Source organism: Ictidomys tridecemlineatus, chromosome 2, assembly GCF_052094955.1.
Source record: "Ictidomys tridecemlineatus isolate mIctTri1 chromosome 2, mIctTri1.hap1, whole genome shotgun sequence".
Classification (NCBI taxonomy): Eukaryota; Metazoa; Chordata; class Mammalia; order Rodentia; family Sciuridae; genus Ictidomys; species Ictidomys tridecemlineatus.
This window is the reverse complement of record NC_135478.1, coordinates 72,614,587-72,639,814: the sequence shown is the minus strand read 5'-3', so window position 1 is coordinate 72,639,814 and position 25,228 is coordinate 72,614,587. Positions and strand designations below refer to the sequence as shown.

Genomic DNA, 25,228 nt, shown 5'->3' with positions numbered 1-25,228 from the left:
AATTGTGTCCCTGTGTTACCAAAATAACAGTACTGTGCATGTATAGTTTAATTGCAGTTTTACATGTGAAAGTATGAAATCGTCTAGGCCTTAATTACAGCAAGTAAGCCGGCCTTCCTCCTTTGGCTTTGTTTATGTCAATTAGTGATAGGATCTTAAGCTGGTTCTCTAGAGTCAAAAAGGGGTTTTAATTTTAGTCCTGTACATTTCCTTAGGTATAAATTTGGGGGGAGGAAGGTGTTCCCCACGTCCTCTCTTTGTATGCCTTCCACCCTTATCTTCAGCAGTCCTAATATGGGGGCAGCTCTTTTTTCAGACCAAGAAGTTATAACTGTATTAGTGAGTGTTAGACATTTTGATTCTTGTCAGTATTGAGCATTTTGCAGTGACTTATTTACTAGACAGAAATTTGTAGTTGTTGTTTATTTGGGACTGGTGATTGAACCCAAATTGCCACTGAACTACATCCCCCTCCCTTTTTCATTTTGAGACAGGGTCTTAAGTTACGGAAGGTGGCCTGGAACTTGTGAACCTCCTGCATCAGCCTCCCAAATGCTGGGATTATAGGCATGTGCAAAGATTATAAAAATATATTTCAAGTGATTTACCTCAAAGCAAGAATTCAGTAAACAGCAAGTCTTCTTAAGTGCTTTTTTTTTTTATTTCATTAAATGTTAGAGCATTAAAATGTCTACTTACTAAAGAAACTGCTTTTTGTAGATCTGAGAAAGGAAAACCTATCCAAAAACTTTCTTCAGGGAAATACAGCCTAAACTGGAAGTTTTCAAGGGGACATTTGAAACACTTGAGGGTACATAACATTCACTTTCTCCTTGATGGGTTAACACTTTATTGTTGTCCAAATCCAATAGAAAGTAGTCACAATCTGTTCACAGAAAGCTGATAATCACAGTTTTCCCCACTTTACCGATAATGAGCTCCTTCCTTAGTAATGGCATACCAATTCTGGTTGGCAGTAGACCAGCATCTGTACTGTCTGCTGTATTTAATCAAAACCAAGTGTTTAGAGCTGGGCAGAGGTCACTTCAGGTCATCTGAGAGGAGAGAATAAAGCCAAGCAACGGGTCACAGAGAGGTGGAAGCAAGGAGGGAATCACACCTCTGAGGCCCCAGGGTGGGGCAGAAGGATCAGGGTTTGGGGGTATCCCAAAGGGAGCAGTGAAGGAATGAGCTTTTATGAGGAGACAGTGGTAACTGAGTGTGTCTAAGAGGAAGGCACTATCAGGGAAGAGGAGATGGAGGATTGGGGCTGGGATTGCCAAGGGGAAGAGGGAGGTGGAGATGGGCACAGCCTCACTCTTTGAGTCTGGCCAAGGATGGCTAAAGACATTCATTTCATAGGTAAAAAGGAAGAAACAGGTCATGCCTCATAACATGTCTTTTTGGGTGAAGTGTGTGAGGATGAGGAAGATCCTCCTAAGAAGTGGAAATGAGAACTGTCCACCACTGAGAGGCCTCAGTGATGCAATAGGACATTGTTCATATATATCATTAGCTGGGCGGAGCAAAGGGAAGGACCAAGGGGATGAGATAGAGTGGTAAGACTGAGGCCATAGAACTAGGGGGAAGGAGCTGCAGTAGATGGGTAGAGATCACATGGTGAATACCCACAAAGCAGACATGATGGGAGACTATGATCAGATACCTGCCTCGTTTTCAGGTTTGTTTATTATTTAACTCAGAAACAAACCTGAACTGTATATGGGGAGCAGAAATGGTAGGGCTGTAAGAGCAGCGCATTGGATGTGTCACCTTTGTGGATAGTGATATTAAGATGGTAGGTAGGTGGGCTGGGGATGTGTGCATAAGGCCCTGGGTTTAATCCGCAGCACCAATTTTAAAAGATGGGTAGCCAAGAGAAAGAGACCTTATTCAATTTCAGTTGCAAGTTATTGAGTGGAAGAAACCATGGATCTCGCCTCAGTTTACTAATATGCTTTCAGATCAATTCAGCATACAGTTACTGAGTTCCTGCCATAGACCTGCAGAGCCAATGGCTCGGCTGCATCAAGGATTTCCTCCATCTTCACAGAATCCCTGGAGTTGTAAGTTTGAGAAAAAGGGGAGAGCTTTTCATCTATATAAAGGGCAAAAAGACCTATGTCCAATATCTTTGTGATATTTCTATGATGATACATAAAGTGTGAATTTAAAAGCTTGATGATAACAGGAACATGGAAAGTAATTTATCTAAAAATAACTTTCCCATTCTGAGAAGATCAGACACTCTGAGTGGCCATCAAGTTTCTCATGGGCTTTGAGAACCATTATAGTGGTGCAGACAAACATGGAAAATAGGCAAGATCTTTTTTGTTTGAAATGAAAAATATCTTTAATCCCTGATGCTCGGGGAAGTTCTTCCTTCATTCTGTTTCTTAATTTCCTCTTCTGAAAGAGGAAATTAGTTTAAGGGAATTCTTTGTATAAGATATTCACCCTCAGGTGATGGGACACAGTTGGGAACTACAGCCTGTGATGTGCTGGTCTGGGTCCCGAGGATAGGAAGCCTAGCAGTTTCAGCTCAAGGATTTAGAACAATAATGCTGTAAACACAAACTTGGGGAAAAAGAGTCAAAATATTAGGTAAGGGCCAGGCACAGTGGCACACACCAGTAGTCAGTTCCTGAGGATAAGGCAAAATAATGGCTTGAGCCCAGGAATTCAGGACCTTCTCAATTAAAATATTAGGTAAGAAAAGCACCTGATTGGGAATTGGGAAGAATTACTCTTTATTTGTTCTAACTGCTTATACGGGACAGCAGAATGCATTTTGATTCAATGTACACAAATGGAGCACATCTTTCTCTGGTTGTACATCATGTGGTCACATCATTTGTGTAATCATACATGTACTTAGGGTAATGATGTCTGTCTCATTCCACCATCTTTCCTACCTCCTTACCCCCTCCCCTCACTACCCTCTACCCAATCCAAAGTTTCTCCATCACGAAGGATTACTCTTGAATGGCCAGAAGGAGCAGGGGAGCTAATACCTGTCTTGTATAGTAAGACTAGAAGGTAACAGAAACCAGTTGTCAGTTGCATAAATGGTAGGAGGAAGCTGCCTGTTGGGCCATGGAGGGCACATCTGTGTGGTGGGAAATCTGGCAATAGAAGCCAAGCATATGAAGGAGCAAGAGGGGGTGGAAGTTGTGCAACCTGGGACACTTGAACCAGGGCCATGGCTTTCAAACCCAGTACAAGGCACTGGAGGAAGGTATGTTGCAGATTGGCAATGTAGGCACACAGGCTATCTACACATAGAGGATCCTTGTTCTAGTTGTTTTTCCATTTTTTGTTTGTTTGTTTGTTTGTTTTAGAGTGCTGGGAATTGAACCCAGAACCTTGTTAGGCAAGCCATGCTACCATGGATCTACATTCTCAGCCCCCTTTAGGGTCACTCTGAGGCCAATTTAGAAGAGGCAGGCAAGGAGTCAATGGCCACATTACCAGCCCATAAATCTACATTCCCTTAAGCCCAGAGATTTGTTTTATTCTCTGTCCAAAAATGCCATTACTTCCTTTTAAAATTATAAAGTATTCCCACTTCATGGGGAGCTGGCTAGACTTTAATAAGCTAGGAAATGTGGGTTTTTTGAGATGGAACCAACCATAATCCAAGACCACAGCAAGAGACATGAGAACAGCTCCAAGAGCCAGTGGGCTGGGACTGTAGCTTGGTAATATGTCATGCTCAAGTTTTTGCATTTTTTAATACTTATCACTATTGCCCTTCCCTGAAATGAAATCTAAAAACTACCTGCATCCCTTACCTATCTGCCACCCACCAAATAGCATAATATTCTGCCAGAACATTTTATTTATGAATCAGATGATGAGAGAAACCCGAGAGAAGAACAAATGTGTCACAAAAGAACAAGCAATCAAAGAAACAGCAAGGCCACAATGGTTGTCAGCACCTCCACTACAGATTGAGATGGGCACAGGTCACCTGCCCATCTCATGGTCCATGCAGGAGAGCCTGTCATGTTGGGTAAGGTCATCCTCCTGGTTTAAAAGGACAGGAGGAATTGTTAAGACCAGTGGAGAAACCATACAAATAAACAAGGAGGGGAAGGCAGCAGTATTGCAGTAGTTAGGCATTCAATTTTAGTTAACAACTATAAAGAAGGAAAAATCGGCCAGGAATGGTGGCACATACAGTTTGGGAGGCTGAGGCAGGAGGATTGCGAGTTCAAAACCAGCCTTAGCAATTTAGCAAGGCCCTAAGCAATTCAGTGAGACCCTGTCTCTAAATAAAATACAAAAAAGGCTGAGGGGCTGGGGCTGTAGCTAGTGGCAGAGTGGGGCTGTAGCTAGTGGCCTAGCATGTGTGAGACACTGGGTTCAATTCTCAGCACCACATATAAATAAATAAAATACAGGTCCATTGACAACTAAAAATAATAATAATAAAATAAATAAAGGGCTGGGGAGGCCTTTTCATGTATTCCAAGGGCCGGACTGTGGGTCTCTGTGGCGGTGGCATGAGAGCAGAGTCCTAGCTGTAGTGGCGTGAGTCACGGCCAGACAAGCACTTAGAAAGTTTCTTCCACTTTTTGGCCGAGTATTGGTCGAAAGGAGTGCATGTGAAACTGTAACCAAAGGAGGCATTATGCTTCCAGAAAAATCTCAAGGAAAAGTATTGCAAGTGACAGTAGTAACTGTGGGATCAGGCTCTAAAGGAAAGAGTGGGGAGATTCCGCCAGTAGTGTGAAAGTTGGAGATAAAATTCTCCCAGAGAATGGAGGCACCAAAGTAGTTCTAGATAACAAGGATTATTTCTTATTTAGAGATGGTGACATTCTTGGAAAGTATGTAGACTGAAACAAATCGCTGTTGAAATGGCGTCCTGTGAAGCTGCTCATTCCACTGAAGTGCTGAAACCTTTCATCATGTAAATAATTTCCACGACTCTTTCATAATAAACTGATGATAATCTAATAACATCCACTGTCTCAAAAATTTAGTTTCCCTGTACTTATGTAAACATTTCCAAATAAAAAACATAATGGTTTTTTGTTTTTTTTTTTTAAAGGGCTGGGGATATGGCTCAGTGGTTAAGTGCCCCTGGGTTTAATCCCTGGTACCCCCCCCAAAAAAAAATTGAAAACATTACAATGCCATAGGGGCTTCAAAGAAAATATCTACAAGGACGAACTAAAGGTACCAACTTCGACAGTATTAGAAAATGCAATCACTGTTAGATGGAAAATAAAAATCTAAATCAGCAAGGGCAGCTGTCTCATGTCTGTGTCAGTTGATTGGGAAGGAAATGTGGGAGCAAAGCAGATTTTAAAAGGACAAAGTGTGGTAGGAAAGCATTAAGGGAATTAACACCAGGGATCAGTGTTATCAAATTCCACCCCTGGGAGCAGAGTCTGGGAGCACAGCATTTAAAGGGCTTCTCCAAAGGAAGAAGCATGGGGCAAGAAGTTACAGGGGCCTCGTTGTTAAATTCTCCGAAAAGAGCCCACTGCTGCCAGTCACATGCAGACCACACAAAGAACATTTTAATGAAATTCAGAAGGGGAGAAAAAGGCCAATGAGGTCATTGACTGAAGAGTAAATAAAATGCCTCACCTCTGACTTGTTTCTCTGTTCTCTGACCAATGATGTAGGCTGAGGATACTGGAAGCCAGCAGTCAGTGCACTTCCAACACAACCATCCCTCCCTGGACCCTGGAAGGCAGGGGCCCAGGACAAGCCCCACCTTGATTCTCTCTGGCATCCCTCTAAAGGGAAGGGAGATCCTCAAGTACACAGGAACCTTGAGGCCACATGGAACTGGCATGGACACACCCTCTGGCCACCCTTTGTTGCTTACCTCTCTGACATTGACATGCTAAGCCAGGTTTGCATGCCTGTGCAAGCACCTGCTATTTTCATTTAAGAACAGGCTGTCATCATAGAATGCCCCATCTGAGATGAAAGCAAAATATCTCTGCTGGCAAAGGAGCTCCAAAAGGAAAGCAGATACACCCCTGAGATGCCACCACAGGGCATCTCAGGGACAGCCAGGATTTGGGTAGCATCCCTGTGAGGCTTCCTTGCTGCTGAACTATGATGAGACCTGGTCTTTGTACAAATGCCAGGGACTAGCTTGATTTTAAAAGGAGAAAGATCTCTACTGGGATGCACAGAAAGCCTGGGGTCTAAGGCAGAGAGATGTTCTGCTCTTGACCCTGCTGCTCAGTGGTTCACTGATTTCAGGCAGGATCCTCCCTGCCTTGGGCCTCTGCCTGATGAAGGCCCTGCCTCTTAGTGGCTTGCTAGTTCACTCCTTTCCTTCTTGTGTGTCTTGTTTGCTTTGAGTTTTCTTTTTCCTTGGAGAGAGCAGGGGTATGTTTCTGTTTCTGGAGGCCCTGTCAGGCCCCTGAAAGAGCCCCACTGCTCTGGTCTTCAGTGCCAATGAACAGCACAGCAGCAGCCTCCATTCAACATCCCATCTCCATCCTACCTCAAGCAGCAGCCACACACAACAGAAATCAGATGGTGTGATCTCCCAAGTGGAATGTCTCCTGCAAAAGGCCCTGAGTCTACATAGTGTTAACTGCTGCTGCTGCTGCTGCTGCTGCTACCACCTATGGACCCCAGACCTTTCCAGGCTTGCCCCTCTCTGCACCTCAGCCCAAGGACCCTTTGCCAGGACTTCTTGGCCAGGGTGAATTCACAGCATGAGCCTAACTCCAGTGTTGAAACAAACCAGACATTGGAGGAAAAGCTCAAGACCACAACCCCTCAGGCTGGAGCAGGAAGGCAAAGCTTTACCCAGGATGGAGGCTAAGACTTCCCCAGCTCTGCCATGGCAGCCCTGCCTCTGAGATTGGCCAGATGAAGGGTGTCCCTGTGATCCAGGATTCAGGTAGTGTTCCTTGTATACCAGGGAATTTCTAAGATGCAGCATTCTCTTGACAGGTACAAGAGGGGTTTTTGGTGTTTTGGTGTTTTAGCTTGTTTGGATATTTTTTGTCATTTTGGTTTTGGTGCTGGGGATGGAACACAGGGCCTCATGTATGCTAGGCAAGCACTCTACCACTGAGGCACACCCCAGCCCAAGCAAGAGGTTTTTTAATATTTTATAATTACTCTGGTAAGCAGGGCAGGGGAATCATTAGAACTAGAAAGCATTTCATGGAGGCATACCAGATGACAAGCATGGAGCCTGCATAGAGACCCTGAGGATTCCAGAACATTGCCATCCACAAAAAAATCTTTCATTTTTTCTTTTTTATTGATGCATTGATTTGTTTACTTAGCATAACAAGTAGACCTCAGGCTGCCTATTCAACTACGGAAGGTCCCCAGCATACCTTTGTTGTATTTAAAATCTTTTGACTTTTCAGTGGTGCAAAAGTGATGTGCATTCAGTAGAAACCATACTTTGAGTTGTGAGTTTTGATGTTTTCTCTGGAAAACGTGTAATATGTTCCTCTCACAATGATGCCAAACAGCAGTAGCAGCTGTAGCTCAGTCAGCCGAGATCACAAAAGGAAACAACCAGCACTCCAGTGTGCTGTGTTGTAAGCTAGGATGTTCAGTAGGTTAAATGGATTAAATACAATTTTGAAGTCAGGCATTGTGGCAACATGCCTGTAATCCCAAAGATGCAGGAGGCTGAGGCAGGACTGTAAGTTCAAGGCCAGCCTGGGCAACTTAGCAAACCCTGTCTCAAAATTAAAGAACAAAGAGGGCCCAGAATATAGCTCAGTAGTAAAGCACCTCTGGGTTCATTCCCCAGTACTTAAAAATAATAATAATGATATAATTTTTGATGCTTTCAATTTATGAAGGGTTTATCAGGATAAACCCATTATGAGTGGAGGACTCCTGTTTCTTCTGCTTTCCAGGCTCTAACATTTGTCTTGAGAGCAGTTAATACTCCTTTGTCAAAATCCTCAGGGATCCCTATATATCTCATTCACTGTAGTTATCAAACCTCTTGATTCCTGTGAATGTTCTTTTCTTCAGAAAATCTGGCCAATTTTCCCTTCTTGTACATATCCTTATTTTAAAAAGAGATTTTACTTTTTTTTTTTTTTAGTCAGTTTTAGACTTTTTGAATCATTGAGCAGATAGTATGTAAAGCTTCACATACCTACCCCACTCCTGGCAATCCTACCCCCAATCCTCTGCATACCTGTCTTTCCCTCCCCAACTTCTGGCAATCACAAGCTGTTTACTGTTGCCATTACCTTTTCTTTTTTTTTTTTTTGTTTTGTTTTTTTTATTAGTTGTTCAAAACATTACATAGCTCTTGACATATCATATTTCATACATTTGATTCAAGAGGGTTATGAACTCCCATTTTCCCCCGTATACAAATTGCGGAATCACATCGGTTACACATCCACATTTTTACATAGTGCCATACTAGTGTCTGTTGTATTCTGCTACCTTTCCTATCCTCTACTATCTCCCCGCTCCCCTCCCCTCCCATCTTCTCTCTCTACCCCATCTACTGTACTTCATTTCTCTCCTTGTTTTTTTTCCCTCTTTCCCTTCACTTCCTCTTATATGTAATTTTGTATAACGATGAGGGTCTCCTTCCATTTCCATGCAATTTCCCTTCTCTCTCCCTTTCCCTCCCACCTCTCCTCCCTGTTTAATATTAATCTTCTTCTCATGCTCTTCCTCCCTGCTGTGTTCTTAGTTGCTTTCCTTATATCAAAGATGACATTTGGCATTTGTTTTTTAGGGATTGGCTAGCTTCACTTAGCATAATCTGCTCTAGTGCCATCCATTTCCCTGCATAAACAAATGCAAAAAAAAAAAAAAGCAGACTTGCTTTTTTCACTTAGTAATATGTACTCAAGATTTCTCCATGTCTGCTCATGGCTAGATAACTAATTTGTTCATATCACTGAATAATATTCCATCATATGGATGTTCCACAGTTTGTTTACCTATTCACCTAGTGAAGGACATCTGAGTTGCTTTCAGTTTTGGAAATTGTGAATAAAGCTGCTATAAAGCCAGATACAGTGGCACACACCTATAATTCCAGAGACTCAGGAGGCTAAAGCAAGTTTGAGGCAGCCTTGGCAACTTAGCAAGCCTCTGTCTCCAAATAAAAAAACAAAAAGGACTGGGGATGTATCTCTGTGGTAAAGCATCCCTGGGTTCAATCTGCAGAAGCAAAAATAAAATAAACCTGCTATAAATACTGGCAGATTTTGTAGATTTGGGTATGGATATGTTTTCAACTTATTCAGGAGTTTGTTCACCTAGAAACATGAATGTACCAGGTCCAGATTTTTTTAAAAATTCAGATCTTTAGTAGCAGTCTTTAGTATACTCACACTAGATTTTAAAAATAATAATTTGTTAGAGCATACATAAAATGTAACAGTGAATAAAAATCACAACTTACAAAATATATTGGTTAACATTCCAAACATGTAACCAATGAACATGGCCTTGGTTTTTCTTTTTATTGGTATTCACTTCAGTAACTTAAATCCAAAGCTATAAGCAGTAAATAACTTTTCCATACAAATTTCTGTTCACAAAGGTCACATGTGCAGGAACATGAATTAGAAGCACACATCTATGGGCTGTGGTTGTGGCTCAGTGGTAGAGCACTTGTCTAGCATGTGTGAGGCACTGGGTTCAATTCTCAGCACCACATATAAATAAAATAAAGGTTCATCAAAAACTAAAAATAAATAAAATAAAAAAGAAGCATGCATTGTGTATAAATGCCACATTTTTTTTTATCCATTCATCTATTGAAAGGCATCTAGGTTGGTTCCACAGTCTAGCTATTGTGAATTGTGCTGCTATAAACATTGATGTAGCTGTGTCCCTGTAGTATGCTTTTTTTAGATCTTTTGGGTATAGTCTGAGAAGGGGAATAGCTGGGTCAAATGGTGGTTCCATTCCCAGCTTCCCAAGGAATCTCCATACTGCTTTCCAAATTGGCTGCACCAATTTGCAGTCCCACCAGCAATGTACAAGTGTACCTTTTTCCCCACATCCTCGCCTGCCGAAGTCTGGCTTGGCACAAATCAGGAGCCACTTGTCAAAAAGAAACTAACTATTTTTAGAACTACAAACGCCAAACAAAACAGCTCCAGGGAAAAACCCTCAGAGCCCAACTGCCACCACCGGCTTCCACAAGCCTCTCCCCCACACACCAGCCTCTCCACCTCCCACAATCCTCCTGCTCTTGAGGCCGATTGGCTGGGTTGCGTGGGCAGAGCCAAAGAAGTCACCCAATGAGCAGCTCCGTGGAGGAGCCAATCAGCTAGATGTTGCTGGGGCCGCTGTGAGCCAATCATCAGCTGGCAGTCTGAAGGGCAGGGAAACAGCCCAATGAACATCACCGCAGAGGAGCCAATCAGCTAGATGTTGCTGGGGCCACTGTGAGCCAATCATCAGCCGGCAACTGGAAGTTTGCTGGCAGCTGGAAGTTTGCTGGGGCCCCTTTGGCTGTGGCTCTCAACACTCGCCAGCACTTGTTATTGTTTGACTTCATAATGGCTGCCATTCTTACTGGAGTGAGATGGTATCTTAGAGTGGTTTTAATTTGCATTTCTCTGATTGCTAGAAATGGTGAGCATTTTTTCGGTGTAAATGTTGATTGATTGTATATCCTCCTCTGAGAAGTGTCTATTCAGATCCTTGGTGCATTTGTTGATTGGGTTGTTTTTTTGTTGTTTAACTTTTTGAGTTCTTTGTATACTCTGGAGATTAGAGCTCTATTTGAAGTGTGAAGGGTTAAAAAAAGTGTGAGGGGTAAAAAACCTAGATGCCTTCAATAGATGAATGGATAAAAAAATGTGGCATTTATACACAATGGAATATTACTCAGCACTAAAAAAAATAACAAGATCATGACATTTGCAGGGAAATGGATGGCATTAGAGCAGATTATGCTAAGTGAAGTTAGCCAATCCCTAAAAAACAAATGTCTTCTCTGATATAAGGGGAGTGACTCAAAATGGGGTAGGGAGGAAAAGCATGAGAAGAAGATTACCACTAAACAGGGAAGAAAGGTGGGAGGGAATGGGAGAGAGAAGGGGAATTGCATGGAAGAAGGAAGGAGACCCTCATTGTTATACAAAATACATATATGATGGTGTGGGGGAAGGGAAAAAAAGAGAAACGTGTCACAGTAGATTGAGTAGAGAGAGGTGATGGGAGGGGAGGGGAGGGGGGATAGGGAGGGCAGCAGAATACAACTGACACTAGTATTGCTGTATGTATATACATGGCTGTATATTCAATGTGATCTTGCAATTTTACACGTGGAAAAATGAGAATTCATACCCCATATGAATCAAATGTATGATATGTCAAGATCATTGTATTGTCTTGATCAACTAAAAAAAAAAAAAGAAACAGAATGCAAGCCTTCCAAGTAGTTTTAAAATATTCTAGCAATCACATTTCAAAATAAAAAACAGGTCAAACTAAAAAAAAAAAAAAAGAAGAAGAAGAAGCATGCATATAGAATAATGGCCAAATTTTTTAAAATGCAGAAAGGTAAAAATTACAACTTGAAAATATGAAGAGATGGTTTCTAAGTCCAGATATTTTGAGAAAGAAATATCAATTCCTTGGGGCTGGGGATGTGGCTCAAGCGGTAGCGTGCTTGCCTGGCATGTGTGCGGCCCGGGTTTGATCCTCAGCACCACATACCAACAAAGATGTTGTGTCCACCGAGAACTAAAAAATAAATATTAAAAATTCTTTCTCTCTCTCTCTCTCTCTCTCTCTCCTCTCTCACTCTCTCTTTAAAAAAAAAAAAAAAGAAAGAAATATCAATTCCTTATTATCTCTTCCAGAAAACAGAAGCAGAGGGAATGCACGTAACTTATTTGGTGAGGCCAGCATTATTGCCCTAATACAAAAACCAGATAAAGACATTACAAGGAAGAAAAACTACAGACTGTCTCTAACGAACATAGATGCAAAAATGCTCAACAAAATATTAACAAATGGAATCCACCAATGTATAAAAAAAAAAACATACATCATGATCAGATAGGATTCATTCCAGAAATGCAAGAAGGTGAATTCAACATTCAAAAATTAATGACTGGGCTGGGGATGTGGCTCAAGGGGTAGCTCGCTCGCTTGGCATGAGTGCGGCCTGGGTTCGATCCTCAGCACCACATACAAATAAAGATGTTGTGTCCACCGATAACTAAAAATAAATATTAAAAAAAATTCTCTCTCCCCTCTCTCTTTAAAAAAAAAACTAATGACTGTGATCCATCACATCAAAAGGTTGATAAAGAAAAATATGTTTGTAACAATGCATGCAGAAAAAGTATTTGACAAAAATCTGACACCCATTCATGATATAAGTTCTCAGCAGACTAGGATAGAAAAGAATTTCTCAACTTTATAAAAAAGCATCTAGGGGCTGAGGTTGTGGCTCAGTGGTAGAGCACTTGCCTTGCAAGTGTGAGGCACTGGGTTTGATTCTCAGCACCACATATAAATAAATGAATAAAATAAAGGTCCGTCAACAACTAAAAAAATCTTTTAAATCCTGCACCTAATATCATATCAATGGTGAAAAGCTAGATGCTTTCCCCCTGAGATTGAATATCCCCTCTTGCCATGCCTATTAAAAACATAGTATTGAGAGAAAAATCACCAATCTAGTTTATATCTGGTGAGATTATCCTTCAAAAATTCAATTTCCTCATTCCCAACTGATAGTCAATCAAGGGATATTATCTACTTACATGAGGAAAAGCATCCAATGCCATTAGTAAATATGGGAATGTAGGGGCTGGGGATATAGCTCAGTTGGCCAAGTGCTTGCCTCACATGCACAAGGCCCTGGGTTTAATCCCCAGCACCTCCAAAAATAATAATAATAATAATAATAATAATAATAATAATAATAATAATAATAATAATGTGCAGTAAATTAAGGAGGAAGTGTCGTTCTGGGAAGAGCTATTTTGTGCTTTTTGTTTTGTTTTTTCAGTGCTCAGGAGTGAGCACAGGTGCTTGCATAAGCCAGAGGAACACTCTACCACAGAGCTCTACCCTCAGCCCTGCATACTCTACTTTTTTTCATTCTTTTTTCAGCAAAGGGGAAATTATAAAAGCCAAATGTTGTAAAGTTGTAAAGCAATATATACTCTTTGGCATTGCTGATAGTACTGAAAACAAATACAGTGGAATCTCACTGTGACTGAAGCCAATGAGAAGATGAGTTCTGACTCAGTAATTCCATTACTGGTATTTTTTTCCCTTGAGAACAATTCAGGAGAAAAGCAATCATGTGTACAAAAACATAAATATCACCACTATTTGCTATAGCAAAAAGAAAGTAAGTCAGCTGGCTAGAGAATTTAGCAAGTCAATACAGCAGTATAATAATCCATTTTCTGATGCTAATAACACAAAATCACATGCTGGGCAAGTTTTAAAGAAAAGAGGTTTGGGGCTGGGGATGTGGTTCAAGCGGTAGCGCTTGCCTGGCATGCATGCGGCCCGGGTTCGATCCTCAGCACCACATACCAACAAAGATGTTGTGTCCGCCGAGAACTAAAAAATAAATATTAAAAATTCTCTCTCTCTCTCTCTCTTTAAAAAAAAAAAAAAAAGAAAAGAGGTTTATTTAGTTCACAGTTCGGAAGGTTCAAGGGCTCGCATCTCGCTGGAATCCAGAAGCAGTACAGGAGATCACAGGGCAAGATAAAGAAGGAGCAAGTGTCTGTGTGTCTTCTGGTCTCCTTCCCTCTTCCTATAAAGCCACCATATTCCATCATGGGGGCTCTATCCTGATGACTCCATCTAATCCTAATCACTTCCCAGAGGCCCCATGTCCAAACACAGTAGCCAGATTAAGTGTCCACCCTCTTAATGCTTCATGTTGGTGATTAAATGTCAACATGTGAAGCCTTGAGGAACACTCAGACCACCTCCAAACCATAGCAAACAGTAACAAAGAATTTTTAGTGTCTTCACATTACTTCTACCATGCTTTGATCTCCCTACAATTACGTAAATCCTACTCACACTTGTAAATTAAGTAGCCCTCTGTCCACTCCTCTGAATTGACATCTCCTGTTCTCTTGTTCCATCTGCCAGGAAGTCCCTGGAAAGCCCACCATATGGCCTGCTTATTCTTCATCTGCCTGCCACTTTCCTCAGGCTCTGGTACAAAAAACAGCTGCAAACAAAAGCCTGATGCTCCAAATGTGGTCCAGAGACCAGCAGCCTATCTGTTACCTGGTCATAGATGCAGATTCTGCAAGGAGGAAAATGGGGACTTATTTAAAAAGGGTTTCAGGTTTGCAGGAAGTGTTTTGGTGGGGCTAGGGGTTTAGCTCAGTTGTAGAGCACTTACCTATCAGGCTTAAGGCCCTGGATTCATCCTCAACACTGGTGGGTGGAGGGGAGTTGGAATGTGTTCTGGAGGTTTTTTTGGTAGTGGTGGTGGTGATGGGTTTGTTTGTTTGTTTGGTATGAGGATTGAACCCAGGGGCACTTAACCACTGAACCACCTCCCCAGCCATATTTTTTATATTTTATTTACAGACAGGGTCTTAGGGCCTCTCTAAGTTGCTGAGACTGGCTTTGAACTCGTGATCTTCCTGTCTCAGCCTCCCAAGCATGATGGTAAATTTCATGTCTTTTTTTTTTTTTTTTTTTTTGTGTGTGTGTGTGTGTGTGTGTTTGTGTGGTACCAGGGATTGAATCCAGGGGCATTTGATCACTAAGCCACATTCCCAACACTTTTTTAAAAAATTTTATGTCATATGTCTTTTATCACGGTTTAAAATTAAAAATGCAGAATCTCAGGTGGCCCTCCACATTTACCATTTTAGTGTCTACATTTTAATAAGATCTGCAAGTGATTTGTTAAAGCTTTGAGAAGCCCAGTACATTTGGTGCAGAGCTACTCTGCAGATATAAATTCCTATAATTAGTCAACTATCTCTAATTAAAACATACAGTTTGAGTAAAAGCTATGGAAAAAAATATAATTTCTTTTTCTCCCTCACTGTGGAAGGCAGGTCCTTTTCTTCTCTCCTTCATTTACTGGAGAAATGGAGAAATCAAGTGGCAGCTGGCAGGCTCCAAGGACAGCATGATACCATGGTAACTGCTTCCATCAATAACTTAATTTCATCTATTTTCTTACATCTTTCCTCTGTCCTAAAGCAGGAGATTTTTTTTAATTTGGGAAGAACATAAGATGACTTGCAGTTGCTATGGCAACGGCACCTGCATACTTCCTAATGGGTTTTAATATCATGAAGGAAACTATTAAGGAAACCATAGAAGTTTAGAACTCAAGGGGAACTGCAACGTCTTCATCCCAGCCCCTTACATGGCCAAGCAGACCCCCAGTGCCTGAAGAGATTAAGTTCTCTGTCTTTGGAACAGTTGTCCTGTCAGCTTGAATTCAAGTTCCACGTAAGTAAACTCTTCCGTCCTGACTGACCCAGGGATTCTAGGCAGGATTTGGGGATGGAAGGCCAGCTGGGAGATGCTTCAGGAGAATTGGTTTAGGAATCTTTCTGCCCCCACAAACTCAAGTGTATTTGTCTTCTAGGACCACCATGACAGAGTACCACAGACTGGTGACTTAAACAATAGGGATTACACAATTCTAGAGTTAGAAGCCCAAAATCAGGATGTCAGCAGGATTGACTTCCTCTGAGGCCTCTCCTAGTTGTATAGATGCCATTTTCTCATGGCATGATCTTCACATGTCTTATTCTTGTATATATTTATTTCATTCTTTGGTTTTTGTTTGTTTGTACTAGGGATTGAACCAATGAGCTATATCCCCACTCACTTTTATTTTGATACAGGGTCTTGTTAAATTGCTGAGGCTGGCCTTGAATTTGTGAACCTCTTGCCTCAACCCCCCTAGTTGCTGGGATTACAAGCAAATGTACCACTATGCCCACTCCTAATCCCTTCTTATAAGGATGCTGGTCATATTGGATTAAGGGCATTTTTTTTTTTTTTGGTACTACTGAGGATTGAACCCATGGGTGGTTAAGCACCGAGCAACATTCCCAGCCCTTTTAAATATTTTATTTAGAGACAGGGTCTCTCGGAGTTGCTAAGTGTCTCACCAATTTGCTGAGGCTGACTTTGAACTCGAAATGCTCCTGTCTCAGCCTCCCCAGCTGCTGGGTGGACACACAACACTAACACCGCACCCACCGGGTTTAAGGTCCATCTTAATGACATCATTTGAATTTAATTACTTCCTTAAAGATCCATTTGCTGTCAAATTTTGGGGGTGATACAAGAGCTGGGAGCCTCTGACCCCAGGACAATAGAAATGAAACCAGGCCAAGAGTATGGGACACACAGGCAAAGCTTTAATTGAGGAGTTTAACCTCAAGGGAGAGGTAAGACAGCACTTAGGGAGAAAGCTCCCCAAATAAGAAAATGGAGGAGCGTTTCATGGGGTTTATTGGTTGGTCATTATCTCAGTTCTGATTCTGCCAGGAGATTCCAGAGAAATCCTTGTTGCTTAAAGGGGCAATCTCCATTTGTTTTTCAGGATGTTTATCTATCAGATCTGTGATCCTGGAAGCGGAGGCAATTCAGTTCCATAAGGTGATTGCTTCTGCTTAGGAAGACAGTCTCATCATGAGATGCTGTGCCTGAAAGGCTCTGCTATTCCTGGAAGTGTAGGACCATGACTGAAGACTTCCAGGTGCCACTCCAAAGGGTCTGGAATAGGACATTGTAAAAACTGGTATGTCAGGCGGGGTTGTGGCTCAGTGGTACAGCGCTTGCCTAGCATGCGTGAGGCACTGAGTTTGATCCCTGGCACCATGTTAATAAGTAAATAAATAAATAAGATGAAGATATTGTGTCCATCTGCAACTAAATATGTGTATGTGTGTGTGTGTGTGTGTATATATATATATATATTTTTTTTAACTGCCAGGTCAATATCTCTGCAAATTGTGAGAATACCTTAGTTTCTATTAACTTGGAGTCCTCAGTCTTGAAGAACAAACTAGGTTTAATGAATTTAGAGCTAATAAGCATTGTATTACCAGTTTTTAAATGAACACTCCTTAAGTTATTTACATGCCTATGTGTAGAAGACCGCAGGAATGAATTTGTCTTTTGTCCCTGTGGTGGTCCTTGACTGTCTAAGGGGAACACAGTTCAGCTATGGTTCACAGCCAGACTGAATCCCCTGGGGAGGTCACTGTGCCAAACCCTATCTTTTTTTTAAGCATACAAATAACCTTTTTGGGCTGGGGTTATTTAAAGGGCTGTGACTCAGTGGCAGAGCGCTTGCCTCACACATGTGAGGCACTGGGTTTGATACTCAACACCACAAAAAAAATAAACAAAATTAAGATACTGTGTCCATCTATAACTGAAAAAATATTTTTTAAAAAATAACCTTTTTATAGTGTCATTCTTGGGTTATTGAGTATCTTTTTGCCAGTTATTTCCAAAATAACAAAAACAAAAGCACAAATTTGTATAACACTAACAGTTTCAAATCAATTTTACATACTTTGTCACATTTTCTCCTTCTAAAGTTTTATAAGGCATGGAAGCTGGTATTATTTTCTACACTCCATAGATAGTGAAACTGAGGTTAAAAGGGGTTTAATGTATTTGCCTACAGGCATGTAACTAATAAATGATAAAGTAGAGCTACAACCCAAGACTTCTCTTCTGTTCCACAAAATAATAAATCTTGTGGGGTTTTTCAGCCTTAATTTCTTTTTGTTTTAATTTTTCTTTTTAGATATACATGGCAGTAGAATGTATTTTGACATATTAAACATACATGGATTATAAATTATTCTAATTAGCATCTCATGGTTTAACATGATGTAGAGTCACACTGGTCATGTATTCCTATAAGTACATAGGAAAACTATTTATGATTCATTCTACTGTCTTTCCTTTTCCTGTCCTCTCTTCCTTCTCTTCATTCCCCATTGTCCAAATTACTAAATATCTATTTTTTCTACTCTCTCCCCTCATTGTGGGTTAGCTTCCACATATCAATAAAAACATTAAACCTACAAAGGACTGGCTTATTTCACTTAGCATGATAGTCTCCCAATCCATACATTTACTTGCAAGTGTCATCAATTCATTCCTCTTTATGGCTGAGTAATATTCCATTTTTTATTACTCAGCCATAAAGAGGAATGAATTGACGACACTTGCAAGTAAATGTATCTATATATAGATATATATGGATACATATATATTTATCCGTATATATGGATATATAGATATATATCACATTTTTTTATCCATCCTTCTGTTGAAGGGCACCTAGGTTAGTTCCATAGCTTAGCTATTGTGAACTGAGCTGCTATAAACATTGATGTGGCTGCATCACTGTAGTGTGCTGATTTTAAGTCCTTTCGATATAGACCAAGGAGTGGGATAACTGAATCAAATGGTGGTTCCATTCCAAGTTTGCCAGACTCTATCTTCAAGGTCTGGCTCCAGCACAGCAGTGAATGCTTGCATGATGCCATTCTATACAGATTTGGAGAGCTTCCAACAGACCCTGAAACTATTACAATTCCAAAGATTTAATGTTCTCATCCATTTATGAAATACATAGCTTGAGTAGGGCATGGTAGTACACGCCTCAGGAGGCTGAGAAAGGTGACACTCTTAAGAGTGCAAGTTCAAAGCCAACCTCAGCAAAGGCAAGGCACTAAACAACTCAGAGAGACCCTGTCTCTAAATAAAATACAAAATAGGTGGGGGTTGGGGTTGTAGCTCAGTGGTTAAGCGCTTGCTTCACATGTATGAGGCTCTGGGTTTGATCCTCAGCACCACATAATAGATAAATAAAACAAATATTTTTTTAAAAAATATAAAATAGGGCTAGGGATGTGGCTCAGAGTGCCCCTAAGTTCAATTCCCAACACCATCCCCCACCCAAAAAAGCGAAATACATAGCCTGTTCCACTCACCCACATTGGAACACAAGGCAGGCTTGCTCAGTGTAACCTCTGTCCCTTGAGTAAATACTGTCTTTTCCTGAGAAACTCTCCACTGGATTTCCTGAGAGTAAGGGGCTGAATGTCAGAAAGAACACTAACGTTTCCTCAGCATCAACTCTGTAGCTCCTATCTTGGATCTTATTCAATTCTGGAACATCCTGCAGGGGGTGCTTACCTGGCACATGTCCTCAGCACTCGAGAGATAAGAACAAATCAAGTCCCTGCTCTCAAGAAGCACACATTCTGGTTACAGGAGACTGGCAATAAAATCAACAAAGGGAAGGAGGGGTGTGGAGGAGGAAAAATAAAGTCAGGTGAGGCAATAGAGAGGGTAGAAGGTTGGGGAGACTGGTCCCCAGAGCATAAACAGAAGGCTTCTCTGAGAAGGAGCCATATAAGTAGAACCCTGAAGGAAGGGTCACTATGAAGGAGCAGCAAAAAAGTGGGTGTGCCTGGAGAGCAGTAAGCAGAGGAACTGTGGAGTAAAAGGTTTAACTTTCCTGGAAGAGTGGGTTGATGGGCTGGGGATATAGCTCAGTTGGCAGAGTGCTTGCCTTGCATGCCCAAGGCCCTGGGTTCAATCCCCAGCACCACTAAAAAAAGAGTGGACTGGCCTCTGCCCTACAGCTTCTGGATCAGAAAGTTCTTGAAACTTTCTCCCTGGCAGGAGAACAACATCATGGGGCTGGAGTTGTGGCTCAGTAATAGAGCACTTACCTAGCATGTGTGAGGCAGTGCATTTGATTCAGCACCACATATAGATAAAAGTATATATATTTATATTTATATATTAGGCAACTGGACATGTAAGCCTGGCATGCAGGTAAGTTTGTGCTGAGGTATCCATTTGATAAGTATAAGTGTAAAGATTGTTTTCATAGCAGATGATCCTAAAGGAAATCACCTGTCACAAATGCATAAGGAAGAGCAGAGCCCTGAGGACAGAGCTTTATGTCCTCCAACATCAGGTGGGTAAGAAGATTTGGAAAAAGGGAACCCAGTGAGGGAGAGTGGAGTCCCAGAATCAAAGCGAAGGTGTTTAGAGGTAGTGACCAAGCCATATGAAATGCTGCCTCAACCATCTGGTAAGTTGTGAACTGAGCCCAGACTTGAGGTTTGGTAATGTGGAGGTGCAATGGGAATGAGGGGTGAGTGAGGATGGGAGGACCCAGGTTAGGCCACTTCTAAATAATCTTGCCATGAACAGTTGTAGAAAAATGTGGGGCCTTAGTTCATTTTCTATTACTATGAGAAAATTCCTGAATCTTGATGATTTATAAAGAAAAGAGGTTTGTCTTGCCAGTCAAAATGTTGCACGTCTGTAGTTCCAGCAACTCTAAGGAGACTGAGTCAGGAGGACTGAAAATCTGAGGACAGCCTCAACAATTTAGTCAGAATTTTATTAATTCAGTGAGACCCTGACTCAAAAATAAAATAAAATAAAATAAAAAGGACTGGAGATGGAGCTCAATGGTTAAGAGCCCCTGGGTTCAATCCCCAGTACTAAGAAGAAGAAAAAAGACAGAGAGAGGGAGAGAGAAAAGAGGTTCATTTTGACTCATGGTTCTGGAGGCTGAGGAAATGTAAGTTTAGGCAGCTACTTCTAATGAGGGCATTTTGCTGCTTTAATTCATGGAAGAAAGCAGAAAGGCATGTGTGAAAGGAGGGAAATAAGAAGGACAGCCTGGCTTTTAAATAGCCTACTTGGGAGGGGTACTAATTCATTCTCCCCAAGAATGAGAATTCACTGACAGAAAGGCATTAATCCCTCTTAACCACCTTATCACCTTTTTAAGGCCCCACCTCCAAAACTGTCGCAGTGTCGAATTTCAACAATTTTCAGAAGAAACAAACCATATTCAAACCACAGTACATGGGGATAGCTAAAGGGGCAGATGGAATTTACAACGTGTCTCCTTTTCTGTGGGACCACTAGGAAAGAGGAGAATTGAGGACATGAGCCCTGTATTAATGGCATTGGCTGATGGGCAAGGGAGGCACACTGATGGGATGTTTAATGGGGTGAACAGGGAGAAATTTTCTCCTGTCCGTGTCTGTTTTCATATAGGAGGGCACAGAGTTAGCAAAGTAGAAGGAGACATATAATTGTCTTGCAGAAGGATAGGAACCTAAATGGACATGAGAGGTGGAGCTGATGGACGGTGGCCATGAGGACTAAGCTCTCTTACAAATTAATCTCCTGAAAGTAAAGCTGCATCCAGCTGCACTGCTGTGTTTCCAGGTGTCGGAAGACTTTTTTTTTTTTTTTTTCAAACGTGAGTGTGGGAAAGGGACTGAGAGAGGAGGAGGACAGGCAGTAGGACCATGAGTTGTGGGGCTGGGAGCTAAAAGGAGAGGTTCCAAGAGTGGAAAGGAAGCCTATCAGCATGGGCTGTTGAAACTGTGGTTAGAGTCAGTGTGATGAGAAGGACCAGCAGTGAGTGGCAGATGGCAGAGCATAGCTGATGTGCATCTTGTGAGACTGAGGTAAAATAGAAGAAATAAAGATGAGGGGCTGGGGCTGGGGCTGGGGCTCAGTGGTAGAGTGCTCGCCTAGCTTACATGAGGCACTGGGTTCAAACCTCAGCACCACATTAAAATAAATGAAATAAAGATATTATGTCTGCCTACAACTAAAAAATAATTAAGAATAAAAGAAATAAAGATGAGAAATAAAGGAGAAAATAGATTAAGGGGAGAGAAAGAGACTGCAGCTATAAATCTAAAAGTCCCATGATTAGACTTACTCCCTAGACCTGATTTTTCCTCCACAAGTTTCATTCCCAAATTTCTGAGGAATCTACAAACTTTTTTTTAAATATTATTATTATTTTTTTTTTTTAGTTTTAGGTGGACACAATATCTTTATTTTGTTTTTATGTGGTGCTGAGAATCGAACCCAGTGCCTCATGCACGCTAGGCGAGCATGCTACCACTTGAGCCACATCCCCAGCCCGGAATCTACAAATTTTAAAGTTATTGTAAATTTACTCATCTGTGAACACTGCCTTATTTTGATTAAAACTTACATGTACTGTTAGTCTACACAATTTTTTTTTTCAGACTAGGTAAAACAAAGAGCTGTATTTTAAAAAACCTAAAACATAGGCACATTCCCAACATTAGATAGGGCTGACATCATAAAAGTCTTGTGATCCATAATCAAAGAACTGAGTTCACTAGGAAGATGTCATTCCTATCTACTTTCTCCTGCCCATCCCTCCCCTCTCAAAGTTTCCTGTAAAAGTCCAAGACTCCAAAAGCACATCTTGCTCTGCTGATAGCCACATTCTGCTCTGAGAATATGTATCTTTTAAAAATATTTGTTAGTTTGAATCCAGGGCCTCACACGTGTTACACGTGCTAGGCTAGCATTCTACCTCTAAGCCACAACCTCAGGCCAAGAAAATGTATCTTTACCTTTCACATTCTAATAAAGCTCTTCCTCTTATGGCTAACCTGACACATCGTTAAAATCTCTTTGGCAATGTCAAGAGCCTGGAAGGCATCCTCTGCTTCTATAAAGAATTTCATTGAACCTCATTATGGTGACAAGATCACTTAGAGAGTTGTGTCCTGGATTTTGTTAATAAAATAGAAGTAGAAGCATGAAACATATCAGGGCATTTTAAAAATAATATTAAATCATGAAACTTATTTCACATATATGTGCACTGGATCACAGTGTAAACATTTTTTTTTTTTTTTGGTGGTGGTATTGGGGATTGAACATGATAAGCAAGTGGTCTACCACTGGGATACATCCCTATCCCTTTCATTATTTTTTTTTTTTTTTTTGAGACAGGGTCTAAGTTGCTCACCTGGAAATTGTAATGTGCCTGCCTCAGCCTCTCCAGTAGCTGGGACTACAGGACTACACCTGACTTGAAACAATTTTTAAATTATTTTTAGTTGTGGTAAAAATATACAGTTTGAGTATCCCTTATCCAAACGCTTGGGACCAGAAGTATTTTGGATTGTTTTCAATTTTGGCATATTCACATATATTTAATGAAATTCCTTAGGGAAAGGGACTCAAACCTTAAAACAAAAGTGAAGGTCATTTTTTTACATTTTTAGTTTTAACTGTGAACCACCCCAGGGTGTTAGGTCTGGAATTTTCCATTTGTGGCATCATGTCAGCACTCAAAATATTTCAGATTTTGGATTTGCTGATTAGACATGCTGAACCTGTACAACATAAAATTTACCATTTTAACAATTTTAAAATGTATTGTTCTGTGGCATCAGGTATATTACATTGTTGCAAAACCACCCACTAGTTCCAAAATTTTTCATTATCCAAAATAGAAACATTGTATACATAAAATATAATTGGTAATATGAGTCATGATTAAAAGCATTTAAGGCAAATACACAAAAAGATGCTCAATGTCATTTAATTACTGGGGAAATACAAATTAACACTAATAGCTAGGTACGGTGGCACATGCCTGTAATCCCAGCAGTTTGGAAGACTGAGGCAGAAGGATCACAAGTTCAAAGCCAGCCTCAGAAACTTAGTGAGGGCCTCAACAACCTACCAAACCCTGTCTCTAAAAAAAAAAAAAAAAAAAAAAAAAAATGGGGATGTAGCTCGGTGTTAGTTAAGCGCCCTTGGGTCAACCCTTAGTACCATAAATAAATAGTAAATTTATGTGTATTTTACCAGATTATACAAAATTGGGGGGGGGGGCAGAATAAAAGGTGCTAGTCAGTGGCCAGTGGGAGCAGGGTCAACATCTAGGACCATGCAAAAGACAAAGGGGCCAATGAGTTGACAGGCCAGGGCACTGGAAAGACCCTCTATAATTCAGGTACACACTGAAATAATTTAGACGGTAAGGAAATGCCATGTCTCTAATAAAGATGCTAGGAGTAATCAGAGAATGATGGTCTAGTGCTAAAAAATTCAATCTATGGTTATGCAGAAATAGGGCAAAAATAATCTAAGTGCCCAACCACTATAGTCAGATATTCATGAATATTAAAAGTTTGATATGCAGTCACTAAAAGTATTTTAAAAGACGTCAACTTGGAGATGTCCTCTTCAAAAAATAAGATACAAAAGTATGTAGCAGGCTCGTAATTTGCCTAGCATGCCTGAGGCTTTGGGTTCTATAGCTAGCACGGCAACAATTGCAAAAACAACAATGAAAATATACAGATATACACTTTGAATCCCATCAAAATTAGGATTTTTCTTTTACAAAAGATGAGAAAAGATATTTGCAATAGCAAAAACAACACAGGCTTAATATTTAAGAGAATCAAAGGAATCTTGAAAATTCACAAGAAAAAAAAACCTGAAAGGACTAAAAATGGCCGTCACTTTTTAAAAAATGGTGTTAGTGGCTGTTAATGAAAAATACATCTTAAAATGATTATGAGATTCCACTTTACAGCCAAGAAGTTTGTGGAAGCCGGGAGGTGGAAGAATCACTAAGTAAACGATGACAGATGTGTAACAGGTAATGCTAGGCCACAATCTAAGTAATGTACCAAGTGTGTACCAGAAGAGAGCTTACAAATGCAATGGCTTGCAAAAAAAGAAAGAACACACTCTAGAGGACAGTAACCTGTATAACAACATTGCGTACAGGGCTGGGGTTGTGGCTCAGTGGTAGAGAACTTGCCTAGCATGTGTGAGGCACTGGGCTCAATCCTCAGCACCACATAAATACATAAAATAACAGTATTGTGTCCATCTACAACTAAAGTATTTTTTTAAATGTTATGTACATTGTGATTTAAACACTGTGTCTAATTTAAAATATGGTCTGCAGAGAAATGAAGTGGGACCATGAAAATAACAACAGAGGGATAGGGAGACACCATGTGGACATCGAGAGGGAGTGGGTTGCTTGGTGGGGGAAACGTGGAATCCGATTTGGGGGTTCCGGAGCTGACCTAGGGTCCAGACGTACGTCTGGAGGTTCTCCCATGGTAATGGGTCCTAAGGGCGGCTTGAAGATTTAGGAAAAGGTGGAGTACCCCGCACGTGGGCAAACTCTCAGCAGATACGTCGGGCCAGGGATAGTACCTCTGGGTTCACGTTGCTATCCATGCGCAGCCTTTTGCAGTTGCCTTCCAAACAAGGCCAAGAGCGCAGACGCAGTGGACACGCATTGCCCTGGCCTAAAGAGGGGATGCACGCAGGTTCCCCCATCCACGACTCCTGGAGTAATGTTCAACAAGACTTCAGCCCAACCTTGCGTGCCAGGACACGCGTATGAATCGTGATCCTCCCCGGGCCC

General features: G+C 41.1%; 1 pseudogene across 1 annotated transcript; it reads left to right on the top strand.

Moving 5' to 3' along the window:
- Positions 1–1,617: 1,617 nt before the first annotated feature.
- LOC120891244 (10 kDa heat shock protein, mitochondrial-like) lies at positions 1,618–16,834 on the top strand (annotated as a pseudogene). The gene is made up of 3 exons (XR_005735619.2): positions 1,618–1,681; positions 4,542–15,417; positions 16,526–16,834. The product of XR_005735619.2 is annotated as a 10 kDa heat shock protein, mitochondrial-like (transcript).
- Positions 16,835–25,228: the final 8,394 nt, after the last annotated feature.